The sequence below is a fragment of the Gorilla gorilla genome, chromosome 1 (genome assembly GCF_029281585.2).
Source record: "Gorilla gorilla gorilla isolate KB3781 chromosome 1, NHGRI_mGorGor1-v2.1_pri, whole genome shotgun sequence".
In the NCBI taxonomy this organism is placed as follows: domain Eukaryota; kingdom Metazoa; phylum Chordata; class Mammalia; order Primates; family Hominidae; genus Gorilla; species Gorilla gorilla.
Window position 1 is genome coordinate 92,211,565 of NC_073224.2, and position 11,257 is coordinate 92,222,821.

The 11,257-nt window shown below is 43.1% G+C and overlaps 1 pseudogene; it reads left to right on the forward strand.

The window, feature by feature from the left end:
• The first annotated feature begins 9,820 nt into the window (after positions 1–9,820).
• On the forward strand, positions 9,821–9,895 carry LOC115932280 (uncharacterized; annotated as a pseudogene).
• Positions 9,896–11,257: the final 1,362 nt, after the last annotated feature.

Consider the following 11,257-nt stretch of genomic DNA (forward strand, 5'->3'; position numbering starts at 1 on the left):
ATTGTATTTCTGAAACCCGAAATGTTTCTTGTCGCTCTCTTGCTCTAGGATACCTAGAAGCTTTGTGTTTGTTTGCATGCCATTGTAGGACTTCCAAAATCTATCCTCAGGCTGGTCTCCAGCCTTATTTCTTATTACTACCTCTACATGAACTTCTGCTTCCCATGTGTGCCATGCACTTGTATAAGTCTATGAATTTGTATGTGCTATGCCAGAAATACAGTCAGTAGTATCAGATCCACACACAGGAGGCCCAAATATTTTTCTGTCTCCCCTCTTTGGCTAAATCCAGCTCAAATTCCTTTCTGACTTTTCCAGGCAAATGAATTACTAATTATTTTGGTCCCTCTGCAGACTGTTCATTTAACTCTTTGTTTATGAGTATCTGCCCGTGGACAGTGAATGCCTTGAGAGGAGCTTCAGGGCCTGGTTGGCTGGCACATGGAAACATCTGAGTATCTAGAAGAAAGAGGAAAGAAGAGGAGAGAATTCATACTATAGACTTTTTTCTTTTTATTATTTATTTGTTTTTATTATTATTATTTTTCTTGAGACGGAGTCTCACTCTGTTGCCCAGGCTGGAGTGCAGTGGTGCAATCTTGGCTCACTGCAAGCTCTTCCTCCAGGGTTTACGACATTCTCCTGCCTCAGCCTCCCAAGTAGCTGGGACTACAGGCGCCTGTATTTTTTAGTAGAGACGGGGTTTCACCGTGTTAGCCAGGATGGTCTCGATCTCCTGACCTCGTGATCCGCCCGCCTCGGCCTCCCAAAGTGCTGGGATTATAGGCATGAGCCACCGTGCCCCGCCTATTTATTTATTTAAAAAAAATTTTTTTTGAGACAGAGTCTCGCTCTGTCGCCAGGCTGGAGTGCAGTGGCATGATCTCGGCTCACTGCAACCTCCGCCTTCCGGGTTCAAGCGATTCTCCTGCCTCAGCATCCCAAGTAGCTGGGACTACAGGTGCGCACCACTGTGCCCAGCTAATTTTTGTATTTTTAGTAGAGATGGTGTTTCACCATGTTGGTCAGGCTAGTCTTGAACTCCTGACCTCGTGATCCTCCCGCCTCGGCCTCCCAAAGTGCTGGGATTACAGGCGTGAGCCACCACATCTGGCCATTTTTCTTTCTTTTTTTAAAAAAAACGTATTGCTTGTAATTAACACTAAGTCGAGTCTGTATCTTCATATACAAAGTGAAGTATTTTCAGAATATTTTTGGTGGAAGGGGTTCATGCTTCAGAAATGGGCAAGGCTGCAGAGAAATCTAAGATCCTTTCTAGCTCCAACATTCTATGCATCTTTTGTAAATTGCTGTATCAAAATATTTTAAAATCTAATAACTAAAATTAAGAAAGTCGGGGGTTCTGTTTCTCAGCTTTGGAACCCCCCTCCCTCTGTCTCTGTACAGGGGAGCTTCTATGGAGCCCCCCCTCCCTCTGTCTCTGTACAGGGGAGCTTCTTCTTTCTTTCTTCCCCCTTATTTCTTGCCTATTAAACTCCCTGCTCCTGAAAACTACTCCACGTGTGTTTGTGTCATTTTTTCTAATTTGACTCTTGAGGAAGAACCGGGTGGTTCTCCACTCATCAAAGCTGTATCATTTTGGTGTGTTGGCTGGGAATCCGAGGTACAGCCTGCGTCAGAGTGTTACAGGAATAGGCTCTTGGATACACCACACTTGAGTCAAAGCCTGGAAAGCTGAGGGAGCAACCCCCGACAGCCAGAGGAACGCCTTGAATATCAATGCGAAGAAATAGGAGAGCTTAAGCTGAAAATCACAAAAGATAAGTAACATAAAGCAAACAAATTCCAAATGGTGCTGCAAACTGAACGACGCGTGAACACGCCGTTCTTCCGAGGACCCTTAGATTGACCCCAGGAGAAGCCCTAGCTGCTGTTCCCCATTCGTATCAGTATCATTTTGCATTCCCACCAAAAATATATCACTTTAATTTGCATTTCTTTAATTAACAATATTCATGGCTGTGCATGGTGGCTCATGCCTGTAATCCCAGCACTTTGGGAGGCTGAGATGGGTGGATCACTTGAGGTCAGGGGTTTGAGACTAGCCTGGCCAAGATGGTGAAACTCCATCTCTACTAAAAATGCAAAAAACTAGCTGGGGGTGGTGGCAGGTGCCTGTAGTCCCAGCTACTCGGGAGGCTGAGGCAGGAGAATCACTTGAGCTCAGTATGCAAAGGTTGCAGTGAGCTGAGATCATGCCACTGCACTCCAGCCTGGATGACAGAGTGAGACTCTGTCTCCAAACAAACAAACAAACAAAAAAACCCAAAATTCAATCATCCAACAAACATTTATTTGCACATTATGTACAAATAGGCTATAATAGGCATTAGGGATACAGCTTTTTTTTTTTTTTTTTTTTTTTTTGAGATGGAGTCTCGCTCTGTCGCCCAGGCTGGAGTGCAGTGGCTCGATCTCGGCTCACTGCAAGCTTCGCCTCCCGGGTTCACGCCATTCTCCTGCCTCAGCCTCCCCAGTAGCTGGGACTACAGGCGCCTGCCACCACGCCCGGCTAATTTTTTTTTGTATTTTTAGTAGAGACGGGGTTTCACCATGTTAGCCAGGATGGTCTCGATCTCCTGACCTCGTGATCCGCCTGCCTCGGCCTCCCAAAGTGCTGGGATTACAGGCGTGAGCCCCTGCGCCCAGCCTAGGGATACAGATTTAAACAAAACAGACAACATTGACCATTGTGGAGCACAATTTCTAGTAACAATAAACAAACATAAACAAATTCGTAAATGACATGTTAGATTGTAAAAAGTACTCTGGAGAAAAAGCTATATGGAGAAAAATAAAAGTGCATATGGGGTTAATTAAAAAAAAAAAAAACGTGGGCCAGGCATAGTGGCTCACGCCTGTTATCCCAACACTTTGTGAGGCTGAGGTGGGTAGATTGTTTGAGCCCAGGAGTTCAAGATCAGCTTGGGCAACATGGTGAAACCCCATCTCTACCCAAAATAAGCTGGTTGTGGTCCCAGCTACTCCAGAGGCTGAGGTGGAAAGATCACTGGAGCCCAGGAAGTTGAGGCTGCAGTGAGCCACGATCGTGCCACTGCACTATAGCCTGGGTGACAGAGTGAGACCTCGCCTCAAAAAAAAAAAAGAATGTGGCTGGGCATGGTGGCTCATGCCTGTAATCCCAATGCTTTGGGAGGCAAAGGCCAGAGCATGGCTTGAGGCTAGAAGTTTGACACCAGCCTGGGCAATATAGTCTCTGTCTTTCCAAAAAATAAAAAAAAAAGCTGAGCATGGTGGTACTCACCTGTGGTCTTAGCTACTCAGGAGGGTGAGGTGGGAGGATTGTTTGAGCCCAGGAGTTGAAGATTGCAGTGAGCTATGATCACAACTCCAGCTTGGGCACCAAAGTGAGACTCTGCTTCTTTTTTTTTTTAAATATATAAATGAAAAAAAAAAAGTTTACTAGGAAAGCAAAAGAGCTGAAGGGAGCACTAGTAAGCCAGAAGACCAGAAGAAAGGTCAGTAGAGACTGAAGCATAGAGAAAAGAGGTGGAAATGAAAGACTCTACAAAATAAATAGAACACAGTGGCAAGGTTTAATATACTTGTACTAGAAGCCCTGAAGGGGAGGAGAGAGAAATTATGGGAAAACTGTTACCTGAAAAGAAATTGACTGAAAATTTTCCAAAGCTGATGAAAGGGATCAAGCCAAAGATCCAAGAATATCTATGAACTTACATCAGGATAAATTAAATTAAAACTACACTAGGTATATGATGGTATAACTGCTGAAAAACAATGGAAAAAACCTCAAAAACAGTCAGAGGAAATACATACATTACTTTCAACAATAAGATTAACAGCAATAAGATTAACAGCTATCTTTTTGTTTTATTTATTTATTTATTTATTTATTTATTTATTTATTTATTTATTGAGACCAAGTCTTTCTCTGTCGCCCAGGCTGGAGTGCAGTGGCATGATCTCAGCTCACTGCAACTTCTACGTCCCAGGTTCAAGTGATTCTCCTGCCTCAACCTCCTGAGTAGCTGACACTACAGGTGCCCACCATCACACCTGGCTAATTTTTGTATTTTTAGTAGAGATGCGGTTTCACCATATTGGTCAGGCTGGTCTCGAACTCCTGACCTCAGGTGGTCTGCCCGCTTTGGCCACCCAAAGTGCTGGGATTACAGTCGTGAGCCACTGTGCCTGGCCAAAGCTTTCTTTTTAATAGAAACATTTTAAGCCAAAAGACAGGAATAATTATTGTAAACTGCTGAAAAAGAAAGGGAAACTAAACTAGATATCTGTACCTAGGAAGCATAGCATGGTGGTGATATCAAGGCAGACAGAGTAGGAAATAATGCTTCCTTGGGCTGCTGTTCAGGAACGCATAAAATATTGTGAGCTCCTTGTGTAACCACCCAACAGGTTCACCTTGCTCTCTGCCTAGACAGAGCAGATTTATCCGGACAGGGGAATTGCAATAAAGAGTTATTCCCATGGAGCTGGCTTTGCAGGAGCCTGGAATTTTATTATTAATCAAATCAATCTCACCAAGAATTCAGGGGATGGGAATTTTAAAGAATAATTTGGCGGGTAGGGGGCCAATGAGTCAGGAGTGCTGATTGGTTGGATTGCGGATGAAGTCACAGCTGTCCTCTTGCTCTGAGTCACTTTCTGGGTGGAGGCCACAAGATCAGATGAGCCAGTTTATCCATCTGGGTTATGCCAGCTGATCCATCAAGTGGAGGGTCTGCAAAATATCTCAAGCACTGATCTTAGGCTTTACAATAGTGATGTTATCTCCAGGAACAATTTCAAGAGGGTCAGAATCTTGTAGCCTCCAGCTACATGACTCCTAAATCGTAATTTCTAATCATGGGCTAATTTGTTAGTCTTGCAAAGGCAGTCTAGTTCCCAGGCAGGAAGGGGTTTGTTTTGAGAAAGGGCTGTCTTTGCTTCAAACTATAAACTATAAACTAAATTCCTCCCAAAGTTAGTTCAGCCCACCCCCCCGGGAGGAACAAGGACAGCTTGGAGGTTAGAAGCAAGATGGAGTTGGTTAGGTCAGATCTCTTTCACTGTAAGAATTCTCAGTTATAACTTTGCAATGGTGGTCTTACTTGGAAGCAGAGACTGTTTCACGGTCTTCTTTGTATCCTCAGACTGTAGCAGTGCTTAGGAGACTTGTAGAGCATTTGAAGAGTCTAGAGCAATTGGACCTTTCATTACATGTTCAACTCACTAAATCTGGGCAAAATTGATGCTGACCCAATGCTCAAGTCTAAGAAAACGTTTTAATCTGGGCCTTGATACTTTTTAGTTGTGTGATAACAGAGATAATTATTCAACCTCTAGTATTAGTTTCCAAGGGCTGCCATAACAAATTATCACAAACAGGCCGGGAGTGGTGGCTCACGCCTGTAATCCCAGCACTTTGGGAGGCCGAGGCGGGTGGATCACCAGGTCAGGAGATCAAGACCATCCTGGCTAACACAGTGAAACCCCGTCTCTACTAAATATACAAAAAATTAGCCAGGCATAGTGGCAGGCGCCTGTATTCCCAGCTACTGAGGAGGCTGAGGCAGGAGAATGGCATGAACCCAGTGGGCGGAGCTTGCAGTGAGCAGAGATGGTGCCACTGCACTCCAGGGTGGGCGACAGGGCAAGACTCTGTCTCAAAAAACAAAAACAAACAAACAAACAAAAAAAACCAAAAAAAACCCAAATTATCACAAACTGAGTTGCTCAAAAGAATTTATTCAAGTTTTCAGCAAGGCAATGCTCCCTCTGAAAGCTCGTGAGAAGAACTTTCTTTGACTCTCCACAGCTTCTGGAAGGTGTTGGCAATCCTTGGCACACCTTGGTAAAAGGTGTGTCATTCCAATTTCTGCCTTCATTTTCACACAGGCATCTTTACTCTGGATCTCTGTGTCTCCAAATCTTCCTCTCCAGTCACTGGATTTAGGACATTAGTCATTGAATTTAGGGCCCACCCTAATCCAGTATGACCGCATTTTAGCATGTTTATAGTTAAAAAACATTCACAGGTACTGAAGGTAAGGACTACAACATATCTTTTTGGGGACACAATTCAATGTACTAAACTCCAGAGCCTCCATTTTCTCTTCTATAAAATTAATACAGGCTGGGCGCAGTGGCTCACGCCTGTGATTCCAGCACTTTGGGAAGCCAAGGCGAGCAGATCACTTGAAGTCAGGAGTTCGAGACCAGCCTGACCAATGTGGTGAAACCCCATCTCCACTAAAAATACAAAAATTAGCGTGGTGGTGGGTGCCTGTAATCCCAGCTACTTGGGAGGCTGAGGCAGGAGAATCGCTTGAACCCAGGAGGCGGAGGTTGCAGTGAGCCGAGATCATGCCATTGCATTCCAGCCTGGGCAACAGAGCGAGACTCCATCTCAAAAAAAAAAAAAAAACCTAAATAAATATAATACCAACCTTGAAGAGTTATGATCAATAATCAAGTAATGCCTAGGACCCAGAATAAATGGGTAATACATTATCAAGGCAGGATTTAAAAAGTAAGTACTAAGTAAAAGATTGGGAGGCTGAGGTGCGAGGATTGTTTGAGGCCAGGAATTTGAAACCAACCTAGGCAACATAGTGAGACCTCTTAGCTACAAAAATAAAAGCAATTAGGAATGGTGACACAAGGCTGTAGTCCTAGCTACTCCAGAGGCTGAGGTGGGAGAACCGCTTCAGCCTGGGAGTTCAAGGTTACAGTGAGCTATGGTGTGCCACTGTACCCTAGCCTGGGTGAAGACAGAGACCCTGTCTCTTTAAAAAAAAAAAAAGACACATAAATACATATTGATAGACTCAGGAAGGGGTGGGGGTGGTTGGGTGATTGAAAGTGAAAGTTTCTGCTAACTATACATATTAATAAGATTCTGTCAATGGAAAACTCCATTTTTTTTCAAAGAAACTATAATATTCAGCCTAATATCAAGTGAATAAGAAAATATGAGGGCCAAATAGACACTATTGCAGTGCACAGCAGCAGCAGAGGCACTGCTCCTTGTGGAGCAGGGCTACCCTGTAGGCAGTGTGCCCAGAGGAGCAGCTCAGAGGCAGTGCTGCACTCATATTTATACCTGTTTGTAATTACATGCAAATTAAGAAGTGATTTATACAGAAATTTCTAGAAAAGGATGGTAACTTCTGGGTTATCAGGTCGTTGCCACGGAAAGGGGTGGTAACTTCCAGGTGTTGCCATGGCAATGGTAAACTGAGGTTGTACACTGGTGCACGTGTCTTATGGAAAGCTGCTTCTGCCTCATCCCTGTTTTCGCAAGTTGTCAATTTGGTGGGATGTCCTAGGCCTGCCTCTGGAGTTAAGTCCCATGCCTACCTCAATATGACTTATTAAAGGTTATTAAGATTAGTATATTTCTAGAGTTCACTGAAATATATACTGCTGAAAAGTCTGATTGCCACCCAAAGATTGGCAAGGTAATTATTGCCTTGGAACTAAAGCATATATTTGGAATTATAACAAATTTATGGAAAGACTCCTTGCTATTGGTGCATTATGTCTTAAATTGGTTGCTGTTTTGTTTTGTTCTGTTTTGAGATGGAGTTTCGCTCTTGTTGCCCAAGCTGGAGTGCAATATCATGATCTCGGCTCACTGCAACCTCCACCTCCCAGGTTCAAGCGATTCTCCTGCCTCAGCCGCCCAAGTAGTTGGGATTACAGGTGAACGCCACCATGCCTGGCTAATTTTTTTCTATTTTTAGTAGAAGTGGGGTTTTACCACGTTAACCAGGCTGGTCTTGAACTCCTGACCTCAGATGATCCGCCTGCCTCGGCCTCCCAAAGTGCTGGGATTATAGGCGTGAGCCACCGTGCCCGGCCAATTGGTTGCATTTTTTACATTTATTTATTTATTTTTTTTTCTGAGACCGGGTCTCACTCTGTCACCCAGGCTGGAGTGCTGTGTCTCGATCGTGGCTCACTGCAGCCTCGGCCTCCCAAAGTGCTGGGATTATAGGCGTGAGCCACCATGCCCGGCCAATTGGTTGCATTTTTTACATTTATTTATTTATTTTTTTTTCTGAGACCGGGTCTTACTCTGTCACCCAGGCTGGAGTGCTGTGTCTCGATCGTGGCTCACTGCAGCCTCGGCCTCCCAAAGTGCTGGGATTATAGGCGTGAGCCACCATGCCCGGCCAATTGGTTGCATTTTTTACATTTATTTATTTATTTTTTTCTGAGACCGGGTCTCACTCTGTCACCCAGGCTGGAGTGCTGTGTCTCGATCGCGGCTCACTGTAGCCTCCACCTCCCTGGGCGTAAGCAATTCTCCCACCGTAGCCCCTCAAATAGCAGGGAGTATAGGTGTAAGCCACCATGCCACTGGGCTAATTTTTTTGTATTTTTGGTAGAGATGAGGTTTTGCCTTGTGGCCCAGGCTGGTCTCCATCTCCTGGACTCAAGCAATCCACTGGCCTTGGCTTCCCAAAGTGCTGGGATTACAGGCATGAGCCACAGAGGCCAGCCTAATTTTTATTTTTATTTTATTTTTTAAATCAAAGTAACATTTACATAATTTAAGATGTCTAATTCTACTTTAATGCATTTAACCAAGAGCATTAGTCCTCCCTTTGTCCCTTTCACTGGAATCCCACTTCTCAGAGGCAACAATAACCTGCAATGCTAGCTACTTTTATGGTATTTTTTAAAATGGGCTCCTATTTCTAAATAGCACACTTACGCTTAAATTGCTATTTCTTTTTCAGTTAAAACATTGTATTAATTTCCTACCATTGAAGTTTAAGAGTTAGCTGCCTTACACTACCCTATTCTTACAGATCATCCTCCCCAACCTTCCAATACAGCTCTAGCGTATTTTCTGTTTTAATCAGTACATAGTCCTTACTTCTCTTCTCCTCTCTTCTCCTCTCTTCTCTCCTCTCCTCTCCTCTCCCCTCCCCCCACCTTTTCTTTCTTTTCTTTTCTCTTTTGTTTTCTTTTTTCTTTTTTTTTTTTTTTGAGACAGGGTCTCAACTGTTGCCCAGGCTGGAGTGCAGTGATGCAATCTCGGCTCAGTGCAACCTCTACCTCCTGGGCTCAAGCAATCATCCCACCTCTGTCTCCCGAGTAGCTGGGACTACAGGTGTGTGCCACCACACCCAGCTAATTTTTGTATTTTTTGTAGAGCTGGGGTTTTGCCATTTTGCCCAGGCTGTCCTCAAACTCCTGAGCTCAGGCAATCCTCCTGCCTCAGCCTCCCACAGTGCTGGGATTACAGGAGTGAGCCACTGTGCCTGGCCTTACTATGTAAATATTTCTTACAGCTAAGTCTTGTGATCTAATAGTATGTTTTCGTTTCTCTGCACTTAAAAAAAAAATCTGCAATTAGTAGTTGTCCTTTAAAAATTTTGTTTTCTTTGTACCTATCACTAATGTTTCTGAACCTTACAGAACTGTAAATGCCATTCCACAGGATCAAATGCATCATGTAATCCATTAGTTCTAATTGCTTATTGAAAATATTTTTCTTCGAACTCTCCATACTTCTGCTCCAATCTGTACTGTGGCTTCAAGCTGACATCCTGAAACTCCTCCCTACCATATCCTGGACACTATCTTTGCCTCCCTTGGATAGGATCCTCAGTTTCCTGGATCCCAAATTTTCCTGTTTCTTAGCTTAGTCCCTAATATTAATAGAGTCCATGGGAAGGAAATTTTTGGCTATCTTATATATCTATATATTTATTCTCAATTATTACCCTCATACTTGATTGACAGTTTGGTTGAGTATAGAATTCTAGATTGGAAATAATTTAGTGTCTTAAAAATTATTTTATAGAGTTACAGCTCTTTTAGAATTTGTCTATCAGGCCTTCAGGTTTTTTTTTTTTTTTTTTGCTGGAAAGCCCCTAAAAAATAAAAGAAAATAATAATAAATTATTTTGTAGTATTTAGTACATTTAAAATACTGTTGTATTATAAATATAAATTATGGAGCATAATAAAATAAATTGCCTTGCACGGTGACTGATGCCTGTAACCCCAGCACTTTGGGAGCCTGAGGCAGGGTGATATAGCTTGAGCCCAGGAGTTTGAGACCAGCCTGGGCAACAAACATAGTGAGACCCTGTCTCTATTAGAAGAAAATGTTTAAAAAAGCCTGGACATGATGGCTTATGTCTGTAATTCCAGCACTTTGGGAGGCCGAGACAGCAGACCGCTTGAGCTCAGGAGTTCAAGACCAGCCTGGCCAACATAGTGAAACCCTGTCTCTACCAAAAATATAAAAGTTAGTTGGGTGTGGTTGCATGTGCCGGTAGTCCCAGCTATTCGGGAGGCTGAGGCAGGAGAATCACTTGAACCCAGGAGGCAGAGGCTGCAGTGAGCCAACATCACACCACTGCACTCCAGCCTGGGTGACAGAGTTAGACTCTGTCTCAAAAAGAAAAAAAAATTCTCTTTATTCAATAACAAATTAACCATAGCTTACTGTAACTTTCAACTTTATACACTTTTAAATTTTCTTTAGCTTTTTGACTCTTTTGTAATAACACTTAGTTTAAACACAAACACATTGTATAGTTGTACAAAAATATTTCCTTCCTATATATCCTTATTCTATACACTTTTTTCTATTTTTAATTTTTTTACTTTTTAAACTTTTTGTTAAGAGCTAAGACATGAACACGCACATTACCCTGGGCCTACACAGGGTCAGAATCACTGGTTCTACCTCCATGCCACTGGACGGTCTCCAGGGGCAATAATACACATGGAGCTATCATCTCCTATAATAGCAATGCTTTCTTCTGGAATACCTCCTGAAAGACTTGCCTGAAGCTGTTTAACAGTTAATTTTTTTTTTTTTTTTTTTTTTTTGAGGTGGAGTCTTGCACTGTTCCCGGGGCTAGAGTGCAGTGGCCAGATCTTGGCTCACTGCAATCTCTGCCTCCCAGATTCAAGCGATTCTCCTGCCTCAGCCTCCTGAGTACCTGGGATTACAGGTGCACACCACCATGCCCCGCTAATTTTTTGTATTTTTAATAGAGATGGGGGTTTCACTATGTTGGCCAGGCTGGTCTCGAACTCCTGACCTCGTGATCTGCCTGCCTCGGCCTCCCAAAGTGCTGGGATTACAGGTGTGAGTCACTGCACCCAGCCTTAACAGTTAATTTTTAAAAAAAATAATTAGCAGGAGTATACTCTAAAGTAATGATTAAAAAGTATAGTATAGTAAATACATAAACCATTAGCATAATTGTTTATTATCATT